The sequence below is a fragment of the Anabrus simplex genome, chromosome 3, assembly GCF_040414725.1.
Source record: "Anabrus simplex isolate iqAnaSimp1 chromosome 3, ASM4041472v1, whole genome shotgun sequence".
Lineage (NCBI taxonomy): Eukaryota > Metazoa > Arthropoda > Insecta > Orthoptera > Tettigoniidae > Anabrus > Anabrus simplex.
The window spans coordinates 307,744,655-307,760,076 of record NC_090267.1 but is presented as its reverse complement, the minus strand read 5'-3'; the positions used below and the strand labels follow the sequence as shown (position 1 = coordinate 307,760,076).

Sequence of the window (15,422 nt, the reverse complement as noted above, 5' to 3'; positions counted from 1 at the left end):
ATGATAATGCCAAGTGGAGACTAGGTGAGTAGGCCTACTGAAGGGGGAACAAACCTGGCTAGGTTCGGGCCAGGGGCGGACCGCTGAATAGACGAATGAGGGGCGTGGTTTCTGCTACGGAGAGCCTGAGTTGAGGGAGGACAATATCTTGCTGTATGCCTCACCACGGATGGTGAGAACGACGCTCAGGACCCTAGAAGGGGCAAAAATCCTATGATTGACTGAAATATGGATGCTTATAAAGAACCAATTTCAAAAATTTCGAGATCAAGGAAAGCCAAGGAAGCTCCAGTAGAGCAGATCCGGGAGCAATCCCAAGATGAAAAAATGGAGACAGAAGTCCGAATTAGACAGGCTGTCTCCGATTCAAAACAAGAAATGGCAACAGAACCTCCAGTAGAGCAGACTCCTGTCAGAATCAATCAGCACGATACCAAACTTCTAACAAAAGAGTGGAGAGTGCTGAATGCCACTTCAATCGATAAGACAGGAAGGACAGTCGTTTTAGCCCTTGATGAAAGAGACTTTGAAGAGTTCAAAAAGAGAAGCTCGGACTTGGGCAGATCAAGTTTCAAGTCATCAGGGGAAAAACGAAACCTAATGTTGATAAAGATGGAGCTGAAGGTCCTTCAGGCCAATCTTCAGCATAAAAAAATCAGCTGTGGCCAATTTCGCCAGGAGGTTCAAGTCCGAGGCTATTGACGTAGCCCTTATTCAAGTGCCATGGGTAGTCAAGGGCAGAGTAGTAGGACTGGCAGAATCTGGAGGTAAGCTGATGTACAATACACATAGGAAATACCCAGAATATGTCTTCTTGTGAACAGGGAATTAAAATGTCTTATGTTGCAGGACCACTGTTCACGGGACTTAACCGTGGCCAAGATTAAACTTGGAAATTGGGAGGGACCCAGAGAAATGACAATAGGCTCTGCATACCTCCTATATGACTCAACTAATCTGCCCCCACCAGAAGAAGTTGAGAACCTAATTTGCAACGCAAAGAGGAAAGGCGAACACCTAGTCCTTGGAACAGATGCAAATTCACACCACACGGCTTGGGGCAGCACAAGCTGCAATGCAAGAGGTGAGCATTTTCTAGAGTTTATTATTGGAACTGAGTTGACGATACTAAACATAGGAAAAGAGCCTACATTTATAAATACAAATCGTAGGGAGGTAGTACACATTGCACTAAGCACTACGCATATTGCGAACTTTATTAAAGACTGGGAGGCGCTGGAGGAACCATCATTGGCACACGACCAGCACGTCCAGTTTGCAATAGATGCGAGACTATGTGGGATTGAGATGTACAGAGACCCAAAAAGAACTAATTGGGACAGATACAGAGAAGTTCTAGGGGAGGCTGTACAAAAAATTCCAATTAACGTGAGAGAACAGAAAGAATTGGATGGTGCAGTGGAACTATTAGAAGAGGCCATTATAGACTAATTCCATGAAAACTGCCCTCTCAAAGAAAAGAAAAACACAAAAAAGTAAGGTAGTGGAACAACAAACTAGCCAAAATGAAAAAGAGGTTAGGATGCTGTATACAATATCATCTAGAAATGGTATGTGGGACGTATATCATAGGAAACTCACTGAGTATAACCTAGAGATACGGAAAGCAAGAAGAAAATCTTGGAGACTATTTTGCGAGAAAGTGGAATCACACACTGAAACAGCAAGGCTCCAAAAGGTTCTGAAAGCAACCCATAAAAATCAAGTGGCGACACTGGAGAAATCAGATGGGTCATTTACTCAGGCGGGGAGGGATTCGCTGGAGATACTAATGGCGTGTCACTTTCCTGAGTCTGAGGAAATGACAGATGAAGAAACGGTTGGAACAGAGACCGGACCTCGAAGAGCAGACTGGAACTGTGCCAACAGAATAATAAAACATAGCCATGTAAAATGGGCAATCGACACGTTTCATACTATAAAGGCTTCGGAGCCAGATGAGATGCTTCCGATACTCCTACAGAAAGGACGGGAGATACTAGTCAGTGCCCTGACGGACCTTTACAGAGCTAGTCTAACTTTAGGGTACGTGCCGAAATCATGGTCTGAAGCTAAAGCAGTATTCATACCTAAGCCTGGAAGGGCAAATTATGCCCAACCCAAAGCATACAGACCATTATTTTTAACCTCCTTTATGTTGAAAACAATGGATAAAACTGTGGATAAATATATCAGAAGAACGGTGCAGCTGAATTCAACGTTACATGAAAATCAGCTTGCATCTAGACCTGGTAGATACACTGAAGTAGCACTTCACCAGTTGACTTGTAAACTAGAGGAAAGCCTAGAATATAAAGAAATTGCACTGGCGGCATTTCTAGATATAGAAGGAGCTTTCAGCAATACAACCTATGACTCTGTGATCAAAGCAGTGGAAAAGAGCAAGATGAGTAAAACCGTCATCAAATTGATTAAATCCACGTTAGACGGAAGGAAGATAAAAGCAACCCTGTTTGAAGAAACGTTGACGGTTAGAGCCACCCGAAGCTGTGCTCAGGAAAGAGTTCTTTCTCCTCTGCTGTGAAACCTTGTGGTGAACAAAATCATAGCTATGCTCAACGAACAAGATTTTTATACACAAGGATGCGCGGATGACCTAGTGATTGTGGTATGAGGTAAGGTGATGAGTGTTATCCAGGACCTCATGCAAAGATCACTTAACCTTGTGGAGAACTGGTGTCGGGAAGGACAACTATCAGTTAACCCGAACAAGATAACTCTGGTCCCTTTTACAAGAAGAGGGAAAGGGATCACTGAAGCTCTTTGGGCAAGATATATTGTGCCATTTCACTGTTCTCAATGAAGTCTGATTGGAACGAAAATGGAGTCTAAGCCGTGAGAACGTCAGTAGTAAAACATCAAAACATTCCTAAATGTCAAAGGAATAATGTTTTCGTCAGGTACTTGAGGAGAAAAGAACATAGAAGGCGGCGACAAAGAAAGACGCGAGAAGACTGTTAAAATTTATTATTGGAAAATAACAGTCGATTCGCACTGAAGGTATAGAAGTAGAACGTCACTCAAGACTGCTAAAGAAGAAGGATAATATCAACGAAGTGAAAGTTAAAGACGCAAATATAATAAAATAATTGTCTACGAGTTATGTGCGAGACACTGGCGTTGAAGGATATTCAGATCCGTAATAATTAAAACCATTCCAGCGGACAGAAAGACTTCCGCATTACTACGTCACATTATCCTCGCGAGACGACGTGTTAGCCGATGGAGCTTATTTTAAGAAGCTACATAATAGTGATATCAAGAGCGCAAGACAGAGAAATTGAAATATTCATATACACACTGCAAATCCTAAAGCTTTATAAAAGATTATTTTAGAGAAGCGGTACTCTTATATTATCCATAGATTATGGCAGGCTATGTCCGTAAGATTACGGAACTAACCATGCTGACGTCTTATTCTGTTCTAACTGCGCAAGAGGTCGAAGACATCATGCACTAAAGAAGTGAAGGCAGAGCTACCTAGGTTATGGCGATACGAGACGACAAATCCAGCCCATGATGACCGGCAACGACCCGAGATTGTCCCAGATGTTCCCAAAAGGATGAGGGAAATGCCGTAAACCAAGCCCGCATGTCTAACCACCAAGACATGTGATGACAACGAGGGAGTACAGAGAAAGATAAGTCATTATAGTCATTAATGTAAATGATATTTGTTTTCTTTTGGAAACTGCTATGCTACTGTATACTTATATTCTCGTTTATCAAAATATGAATGAAGTGCTATCTTAAATATTACCAAAGAAGTGATATTACACGAGAAGACAACTCATATACTGTAAGTATATTAGAGGTTAGTAGGTACTCATCTGACATAAATGCCAAATCCGTTATGTAGGAAGCAGTTAACCAGTGATAGTATAATATTCCATTCACAATGCTGTCAGTATTGAGTAAAAGGAGATTAAGATAATCTCAATGTGAATACCATACGGCATTGTGGTAAACATCAGCCTTATTTTAGAACATGTGACGTGAAGTCAAGAGGAAATGAGATCGTATGTTGGATTTTGATAACTCGCAAGTAAAAAATATGGTGATATTTTATGGAATTGTTGAAAGATTGAGAACGTAATAAATAAACGAATGGATGTTCAATGATGATAGCATAGTATACGTTAAGTTGAAATGAATTAATGCGTTTATGGTAATGTGAAGTGTAATATGAGATGAATAATGTGAAGTGAATGATTTATATGCGAATAATGGTATGAGGATATGATGAATAATGTTGGTGATGATTATTGCTTCGTTGTAAATGAAGTTATGGTTTATTTTAACGACGATATTATTTCAATTTACGTATTTTTGAGATGGAGAGAAGGTTATGATTTGTTCTCAACTGCCCGTTAATCTTTGGATAAACCATATATAGCGTTAATTACGATCTTAATAATATTCCTATGTTGATATTTACCTAGTAGATCATCAAATAATTCCTGATAAGAGGAGTGGCACAGAATTAGCATGTACTAATATGTTTCTTCTAAACACAAGTATTCTCACTCAGATTAGGAAAGCTAGGAAGCTTACTGTAGTACATTAATTGATATCACTGGTAACTGTTCTTCAAAATTGAAGACTATTCGTAGGTAACTGAGAGTAACTTCTTACAAGATAAATCACATGATATCCAGCATAATTGTGTTAAATGATCGTCAAATACGGATGATAGTACAGTATTACGACATGTATAATCCCTATATGAGCACTTAAATTAATTTATAGCTACCTCAAGCGAATAATTTGAGTAAATATTAGTTATGAGGTTTCAATCATATTATTTTCAAGGATATAATGACTTAATGAATTATCTTTTTCCGTACGAAACGCGACACCAAGAATTTTGAAAGAATGTTGGGAAAGTGTAGCACATGTGAACCATGTTAAATAATTTAATTTTTTTAATATTTCCTCACAACCAAGTTGTCAATAATTGAGCATGAACAGCTACATAACTTAGAAGACAAAATACTGTGTAGTCGACATACTTTGTCCTTGTGGCAGCCTCCGCATGGGGGAAGTTGTAATAATAAAAAATAATAACAAGTGAGTCTATCGTACTGTGATGTAATTAATGAATGTTTGAGGAAAAGCTAGCAAGATTTCAGGAACAATTTCACGTGATGGTTGATAAGACGAAAGATGAGATTCTAATTTTATTTGTGATTTAACCAGATCTTGGAATGTGCATCCGACACATTTAATAGCTCTCAGTCAATATTGTAAATATTATAATCTTATGTATTTTTCTTTATTCAGTTAGAGATCTCTAATTTTTAATACATTTCAAAGATTAATATATGAAAGACAAAGTCAACTATTCTTTATTGATCTTTTCAAGAAATAATTCATAACATACCGACTATTTTCTTCAATTTCTACTTTATTTTTAAATAAATATTATATTATAAAAATTGATTCCTCTTTAATGACTGCTTAGGATAAGGATCTAGTTGTAAGTGATGATTGCTTGAGTATTATTGTAGTTGTAAGTGATGATTATTCGCATATTTTTGTGAGTCGAATGCAAAAACTAGCCGAATTACGTATAGGAGACGTCCACCGCGTAGGTTAGGGTTTTCTGCTAGTATAATCCGGTGATCTTTTCTCGAATGCGGAACCCATAACCCAATAAATTTTAAGTATTAAGAAATTAATAGCATATTCGAGTTAGCCTGGATCTCATGCGACTCGACCTGGACGCGGAAAGGGCGCAATATATGGAAGAACAGGCACTGCACCTAGGTGTAGTGTTAGATAAAAGTCTAACCTGGAATCCACATATAGAAAGGAACACAACCCGGGCCAAGAACTTGCTGTATGCATGTAAAAGAGCCGTCGGGAAGACATGAGGCCTAATACCATCAACGGTAATGTGGATATATACAATGCTCATTCGACCGTTGATGGCCTATGCTGCAATCATCTGGTGGCAGCAAGTAAAAAAAAAAAAGACAAAAGACAAAGACACCTCCGTACAGGCCATGAAGGCCCTTGGAGGAGTGGAATGTAAAGGTTTCCACCATTGTTAACCGCGGCACGTGATGGGGTAGAGTGGCTAGCTCTACGCCCGGCCGCCTTTGCGCCCAGGAATTAACCTGGTACTCATTTTTGGTGTAGGCTGAGTGAACCTCAGGGCCATATGCACCTCCGGAAGTGGAAATCTCGTTTCTTAAATTTTACGCCTTCCTGACGGGGATTCGAACCCACGTCCTTCCGGGCGTACCGAGCACGCCTTTACCGCCTCGGCCAGGCAGCCCCTAGGTGGCAGAAAGTAAGCCAAGGAAAATTTAGTACTAGATTGGATAGCCTACAGAGAAAGACATGCATAGCCATAACTGGGGCTATGAGAATTACGCCGACAGAAGCCTTGAATACTTTATTAGACCTCCCATCACTATGCAATTTCATAAAAGGACAGGCTAGAATGAGTTCATATAGATTGGCACAATCAGAGTGCTGGAATGCACAAAGACCCAATCTAGGACACTGTAAAATTGTTAATTAAAATTGTAATAACAGAGGAAGTTCTACACATGCCTTCGGATCATATGATACCAAAGTACAATTTTGAAAAACTGTTTGAGACCCAGATAAAAAAAAGAGAAGACTGGGATATCAACAAGTGGAATACTGAAAAAGAAGATATTGTATGGTGGACTGATGGCTCAAAGACTGGGGATGGCACAGGAGCAGGGATCAACGGGTGAAGACCTGAGAGATCAAGCCAGATGAGCCTGGGCAGACACACTACAGTCTTTCAAGCGTTAGTGATAGCTATCACAACATCTCTCGAAGAAAATCTGAAAATGAACTATAGGAATAAGAACATTTTCACTTTTATGGACAGCCAAGCGGTCATTAAGGCACTAGAAGCAGTCCGGATAATATCCAGAATTGTCTGGTATTGCCATTCACTTCTCCTGAAGCTTTCAAAGTACAAATTGTCAAAATAATATGAGTACCAGGGCATGAAGGTATAGAACCAAACCAAAACCTATCCCCACGGCACTTAACACCCTTGAAAGGGCTTTGGACTGCCCAGCGAACGCTGCTAAGTCCGAAGGCTTGCAGATTACAAGGGGGCGTGTGGTCAGCACGACGCATCCTCTCGGCCGTTATTCTGGGCTTTCGAGACCGGGGAGCCATCTCACCGTCAGATAGCTCCTCAATTCTAGTCACGTAGGCTGAGTGGACCTCGAACCAGCCTCAGGTCAAGAGAAAAATCCATGACCTGGCCGAGAATCGAACCCGGGGCCTCCGGCCGAGAGGCAGGCACACTACCCCTACACCACGGGGCCGGCATATACAGGTATAGAAGGAAATGAAAAGGCAGATAAACTGGCCAGGTAAGGGGCAGAAAGACATTTTGTAGGCCCAGAACCTGTATGCGGGATTTCCTATCGACAAGTCCGACACTACATAGGAAAATGGGTACAAAAGAAACAAATGGAGAACTAAATAAAGCTGGCCCTACTTCATTAGAGGTATTACTGTGTTAGCTCTCATCCGAATGGTAAATAAATACGTTCTCCTTCGTTTGTTTGTATTTTGATTCACCGACCACTATGGTTAGATTATATTTATATAGTTGCCGTGAATAATATGCACTTTGATCAGTTACATGAGGCAAAAGTTGATTTTTTGGCAATGAAACGATACTGCCATGTTGCCGTCACGCCTTTCTTTCAGAAGGGAGTAGAATGCTTGTGCTTTTGGCTTCTCTTCTCACACGTCAAAGACTGACTTTCTTCTGGCTTTCTTGTATTATTCATTCTTTCATCAAGGGAGATGCAAGTGGAACATTCATACGTTCTAGGACTGCCAAGCCCAATATTGAAAACAGTTCGGAACATATGACGAAAGTAAGATAATTTCACTTCTTTTCTATCATCTGATGCCATGGCATCATACAACCGCCACATTTTAGTAATGTTCAGATCGGAACATAAGTATATCCGGCAGCTAGTTTTGCTCCTGCAATAATGATCTCCTATTACATTGAATTTCTTAATAAACTCTATCACATAATTCCGCTTCTCCTCATACATTTTGAGCCTGCGATCACACCCCCTCTTTTCTACTGGCATTTCCCATGACCTACAATGTCGTGAAGCAACACCGTTCACACGGTTCTTTGACAATTGCAAAGTGTCTATGAATGCCTTTTGGCAAACTGGTTAACTCTCCCTTGCAGATCTCTTATACATCGTGTACTTCACCGTGATATGTTTGTCCCCTTTGTTATTGTTTACAGACCTCGATATCTTAGGAGTGAATGAATCAGTATATTTTAAAATGTACGAGTCTTGCTTGATTTTCAACTGTGATACGTTTCCACTAGTATCGTAGAACCTCCTATGAAATGCAATCTGATCAGTTCGTATCACTTCCCTGCATCGATAAGCTACTGCTTTTATCCCATTGTTACATTGTCGTATTCACAAAGACGCACACACGAGATGTTGTCAGTTGTGTACACTGTTTTATTTACAAATTATATACACATTAATACTTGCACATCAAATGAACCACCATCTTGAACTCAATCGACTGCCACATTAGCATGTCAACCAACTGAGGAACACTTGACAAGATCACATGAGTTCACATGCTAACCTAGACTAACTAAACTCTCAATAAAAACTCATCTCCACTAACCAACCCAAGTCTCTCCTGTATATACCTTTCCTGGCCAGGTTTCTGCTGCTTATGCTGCCACTCTGCTAGGGAGACAGCTGCAACATCTTGACCGGATCGTGCTGTGTCGGGGGTTGGTGTCGCCTCCCACCAGCCTCCTCCTGTGGTAGTCGATGCGTTCTCCTCCTCATGACCGGATAGTGCCGTGTCATCATACTTCACCGGTTTGTAATAACGTGATGTGTCTGAATATGAACTGTTTTGCACTTACAGGATTATAGAGGACTAATTTATACATTATATTTACAGGTAATAATAAATTACATACTATTAATTATGTGTTCTTACATGAAATAAAGTAGTATTAATAAACATACAGCAGAAGTATCGTGACATAACCTCACATGTTCTGTTACAAAAGACAGATCATACAACACACAAATAATAAATGATACGACCACGATTCATACCAAACAAAGTCCGTACATATCTACGTAGATAATAATAATAATAATAATAATAATAATAATAATAATAATAATAATAATAATAATAATAATAGTAATAATAATTGTTACGGAGTTTTCCGTGGTAGTTAGAGGTGAAAGAAGGTGCGGGCGGGAATAGGTCTCAACTTTCGAAATTAAAGTTAATTTAAAACATTAACAAAGGTTATATTTTATTTTCAAAATCAACAAATGACAACAAATAACAAAGATGTAACAGGTACCAAGTAGCAAGTTAACAATTTAAGAATTTACAGAGACCCAAGATTAATTTATGAGCTCTCAGCTCACCACCACAACAGTTACAGGGCAGAAAACCCCTAAGTACAAGGAGCACTTGCTCCTAATTACAATATTAAGAGGGAAAGAGCAGACCCACTCTCAATTTTACAAGCCTATCACAGACTACAACAAACTTCTTTCCTAACTGCCCTTAAGGCACACATACAGAGAAACAGGGGTATCTTGTACCCAACCTACTGGGCCTTCACATGAAGAAAACAAACTCTTGGTTAATTAAATGGCCCAAAAAACCAAATTGACTGGAGGCGTAGCTTGCACTCCTACATGAAACTTCTTAAAACCTAGATGGCACTCAGCCAGTTATACAGGGGCTAATCCCATACTAGGGAGGTGACTAGTTGGCAAATAAGTTTAAGACTTTAAGAAGGAAGAGAAAAACAGTTACGAAAACATAGTCACCTCAAATTCAAAATGAAGGGGAGTTCGAGAGGGTTAAGCACTCTCTATCCCAAATTGCAGCTACTTTACATGGATACAGTAAGGTTTACATTAAAAAGGATTCGAACCTTCCCCCGCGGGTTAAAACTGCTGAGCTAGCAAGAAATGAAGATGTTAACAGGCCATTACCTTGTAGATGAACTGCTGCTTGGAGAAAGAGGCGCTTCCCGCCCCCTGCTATATATGTTCACACACTGCGAAAGATGTTACTGAAGTGGCTCCGAGACCAAAAAATCAGCAGTTTTTATACCCTCGTGGAAAATTCGAGACCTTTCAAGAATGAAAAAGACACACCCCTTCAACTTTATTGGTAGACAAGGAATTACACATGGAAACCTGAGGAAGAAAGCTATGATTGGAGGAAAATTAATTACAGAAATTACCGATTGGTTAAATTCAAAACTGGTGGAAAGAGAAGGGTTATACTGCCAACCCAAAAAATGACTGAAAGAAATTTAACAAAGAACAAACTTATGAATACCAAATTTCTTCAAAAAAAAAGTTCCTTCACTTCGCACTAGGGTGCACAATTATCGTTCTTAAGTAGTGCCATCTAGAGGAGAATTTTCACACTTCTTACTACAGAGCAAACAAATACACATCGAAACAGACATAGTTCAGAACACTTCAAAATTTACAGTAGAGACATCTTCCGAGAAACTTTTGATTTAATACAGATTGTTAAAGTTCAGGCTTCCTCCTGTAGAGGGATTTCAACTTGCGCAATATTTGAATTCGCGGCGTGGAGGTGTACCGTCCGGTACAATAATAATAATAATAATAATAATAATAATAATAATAATAATAATAATAATAATAATAATAATAATAATAATAATAGACGTCTAGGTGTCCTGTATTGCCGGTTAGGTTTGAGGGGTTGAAGGTGTGTGATAGGTCCTCTTCGAATTAATCAATCTTCTACCGTGTGAAGCATGGTCTCCCTCATATTCTGAACATCTCTCTCGATGGTCGAGAAAAACCGGTTTTCTAACGTTCCTTCAATGGCAGAAATACGGCTCCAAAAATTTCCTTCAACGGCAGAGATTCGGCTTCCAAAATTTCCCTCGACGGCAGAAATTCTGTCCTCAACCTGTTGCTTGATGCCGGAAATCTGGATTTCCACCTCCACCTTGAGGTTCGAGATGCCCCTTCCAGCTGGCTTACCCTACTATCGATCTGCTCAACCTGCCTCAGTTTTGACCTGATGTCCGATATCTGCTGCGTTAATTGGTTGATGACGTCGCTAATTTGGGAATTGATCTGCGACATTTTATCATCTTCGGTTGAAATGTTTGATTCTAGGCACTGTTCTACTTTACAAACCTGCGTGTACACTTGAGATATTTTTCCGGTTAAAACTGTATTATCTTGAGAAATATTGTCATCTACCTTCGAAATTTATTCGGAAATCTCTTCTGTTAAGGCGGAATTAACTTGTAAAATTTCGTCCGAAATGTTTTAATTTACTTTCGAAATGTTTTCGGAAATCAGTTTCCTTAAGGCGGAATTAACTTGTGAAATCTGTTCTGTTAAGGTGGAATTAGCTTTGGAGATCTTGCTATTGAGTGTCTGTATCATGCTCATTATGTTGGAACACATTGTGGTCATATTTAACTCATCGTCCAATGACGAGTCCGGTTGTTCGTCCACCTCGATGACAAACTTTTCGGGATCTACATCGTTTTTAATGAGGTCTTCTCGTAGCCGTGTCTTCAATGATCTCTTACTGCCGTTCGTCGGAAGATTTCTTTTTGCGAGTTAGTATTGGCGTTGTTTTACAGACATTTTCCAGTATCACGTTCATTTTATTCTACCGAAAATTATTCTCACTTCCTCTAATGGTCGCCACTTATCGCATTCACAAAGACGCACACAAGAGATGTTGTCAGTTGTGTACAATGTCTTATTTACAAATTATATACACATCAAATGAACCACCATCTTCAACTATATCGGCTGCCACATTAGCATGTCAACCAATTAAGGAACATTTGACAAGATCACATGAGTTCACATACTTAACTCGACTAACAACTCTCACTAACAACTCAACTCCACTAAACAACACATGCCTGTCCTTTATATACCTTTCCTGGCCAGGCTTCCAGAAAAGTATGATACATCATGCTTTCTCGTATCTTGTCTCTAATAACCTATATATAGAAATGAATAGAACATTCTGTAAAACTCAAATGACATCAGGACAAAGGTACGTTGTTCTAGACTCTTACTCTGTGTTACACAACATTGCATCGGATTTATACATCATATTTACAGGAAATAATAAATTAAATACTATTAATTATGTGTTATTACATTAAATAAAGTCGCATTAATAAACATACAGCAGAAGTATCGTGACATAACCTCACATGTTCTGTTACACAAGACAGATCATACAACACACAAATAATAAATGATACGACCACGATTTATATCAAATAAAGTCCGTACATAACTACGTATATAATAATAATAATAATAATAATAATAATAATAATAATAATAATAATAATAATAATAATAATAATAATAATAATAATAATAATAATAATAATAATAATAATAGAAGTAAACAAGTTCATAAATCGAAATACCAGCGTATATAGCTACACCTCACAAGTCATAATAATAATAATAACAACACCACATACTTATCGAGCTCGATATTTTCACTATTTGTCCATGGGTTTAGAGAATTGTTTCCAAGTTCTACGAGTCTATTACACACTTTCATCAACATGTAAGCAGCTTTGGTGGACCAGGTGGGCCATATTTACAATGAGAATAAAAGTCATTTGGTCATTTGCTACGAGCTGGGATGAAATAACACAAACTGATAGTAATCTTGTTGTGGGAATGCTACTAAAACATAACTGAAAGGGTGGAAGGTTTTGTATGTTACTCTTGTAAATAAATAGATTAATAATAACGGTACCTTTTCATTTCAGTCTTGCTCTACTCCACATTTCTTCATTATGTTGCCTCTTCCTTGGTTTATTAGTTTCAACTGGATGGCACTCCATTTCGTAAGAAAATAGTACTTTAAATCAGTTAATACAACACAATAATCAACACTACCGCAAGCGGCAGTCAGACTGAACAGCTGACAATGGGCGGGTAAAGGTAGTATGGGCCCTATTGCGCAGTGCCTTCTCACCGATCTATCTAGTTTTGCAAGTGAAATAGTAACCTAGCTGATTTTGAAACTAACCCCCAACTTCACCGGTTTGTAACAGCGTGATGTGTCTGAATGTGAACTGTTCTGCACTTACAGGATTATAGAGGACTATTTAGAGGGAGGGCCGCCTCTGTGGTGTAGTGGTTAGCGGTCCGGGTTCGATTCCCGGCTCTGCCACTAAATTTGAAAAGTGGTACGAGGGCTGGAACGGGGTCCACTCAGCCTCGGGAGGTCAACTGAGTAGAGGTGGGTTCGATTCCCACCTCAGCCATCCTCGAAGTGGTTTTCCGTGGTTTCCCACTTCACCTCCAGGCGAATGCCGGGATGGTACCTAACTAAGGGCACGGCCGCTTCCTTCCCTCATCCTTGCCTATCCCTTCCAATCTTCCCATCCCCCTACAAGGCCCCTGTTCACCATAGCAGGTGAGGCCGCCTGGGCGAGGTACTGTCATACTCCCCAGTTGTATCCCCCGACCAAGAGTCTGAAGCTCCAGGACACTGCCCTTGAGGCGGTAGAGGTGGGATCCCTCGCTGAGTCCGAGGGAAAAGCCGAACCTGGAGGGTAAACAGATGATGATGATGCTGATGATTTAGAGGAAACAAACACAGCATAACCAAAGTAAATGACAAAATTTCAAACGAAATTTCACAATTTAATTCCGCCTTAACAGAACAGATTTCCGAACAAATTTCGAAGGTAGATGACAATATTTCTCATGCTAATACAGATTTAACCGGACAAATATCTCAAGTGTACACGCAGGTTTGCAAAGTAGAACAGTGCCTAGAATCAAACATTTCAACTGTAGATGTTAAAACTTTGCAGATCAATTCTCAAAGTGATGTAGCTGCTTTTGCAACTGAACGACTCAAATAATATCAGCACTCACCTGGGGTTAAGGTAGGAAACCCAAAAAACTACTTCAAGTACGAACGAAGATTTGGATTTCAACCCTCCTCTACTCAATAGTGCTCACGAACCGGAGTGCACCTTCTTCCAGAACGTATACAATATTTTACATCTCAGACTGAGTTGGGAATCTACTGTGACACCTTCGGGATCAGAGTCTCACTTTGTATCCCAAGATCATTAAGGTGGCGCATTATAAAATAATAATAATAATAATAATAATAATAATAATAATAATAATAATAATAATAATAATAATAATAATAATAATAATAATAATAATAATAATAATAATAATAATAATGTCTTTAGCTTATCCCAGTTATTTCTGGGATGGAGCAACCCAGGCTCTCTCTTGGTTTCGGACGAGGGTTTAAGGCCGGATACCCTTCCAAACGCCACTTGATTTTTGAAACGAGATCTCAACCCAGGATTGACCAGGATTCGAACATCAGTTTTCCGGTTGGGAAGCCAGAATCTAAGCCACTGAACTGATCACGCTCCCAATAATAATAATAATAATAATAATTGTTACCGTATTTTTGTGGTAGGTAGAGGTGAAAGAAGGTGCGGGGGTGAACGGGTCTCAAACTACGAAATTAAAGTTAATGTAAAATTTAACAAGGTTATATTCTCTTTTTAAAATCAAGAAATAACAAGCATGGAAGGTACAGAGTAGCAAGGCAACAAAAGAGCAACAACAGTATTTACAGGCTTTGGGCTTCGAGCCCCGAACTCACAATTCTTGAGCAGTTAGCCCAAGCTTACATGTACATAAGGTTTAACAAAGGGGCAGAAAACCCCAATCATGCCCAGGAGCACTTGCTCCAAATTACACAGTAAGACCTCCTAGAGGCGAGCAGAAACAAATTTCAAAAGAGCGATCCGCTCTCAAAGTTTTAAGCCTATCAAAAGGCCACACCTAACTCGACCTTCAAGCTGTCCTCTAAGGACGTAAACACAGGGGTAAAATACCCAACCTACTGAGGCCTATTAAGCAAGAAAAGGATAATTACATGGCCTCTAAAATACCAATGTGAGAGGAGGCGAACTGCACTCCTAATACATTTGTTTTTAAAACCTAATCTGGCTCTAGGCCACAAATGCAAGGGCTAATCCCATACTAACGAGGTGACTTTAGAAGGAAACAATTTACATTACGTTAAAGAAGAATTGGTTGTGAAAAGGTAAGTTCACCTCAAAAACAATATGAGTGGGAGCTCGAGAGGGTTAAGCACTCTCTATCCCAATATGTAGCATAAAAGAGAATAGATACTAAGAGTCTTTACATTTTAGGGAAACGTTACATGGTGGAAAAGCTTCGGACCCGCCCCGAGAGTTAAACTGCTGAGCTAGCAAGAAAAGAAGTTATTATACGGCCATTACCTGGTTGTTG

General features: G+C 39.5%; 1 protein-coding gene across 1 annotated transcript in view; it reads left to right on the top strand.

The window, feature by feature from the left end:
* The window catches only part of LOC136867256 (venom peptide isomerase heavy chain), a 53,773-nt gene that overhangs the window by 24,199 nt on the left and 14,152 nt on the right, over positions 1-15,422 (top strand). The gene's annotated exons all lie outside the window — the stretch shown is intronic.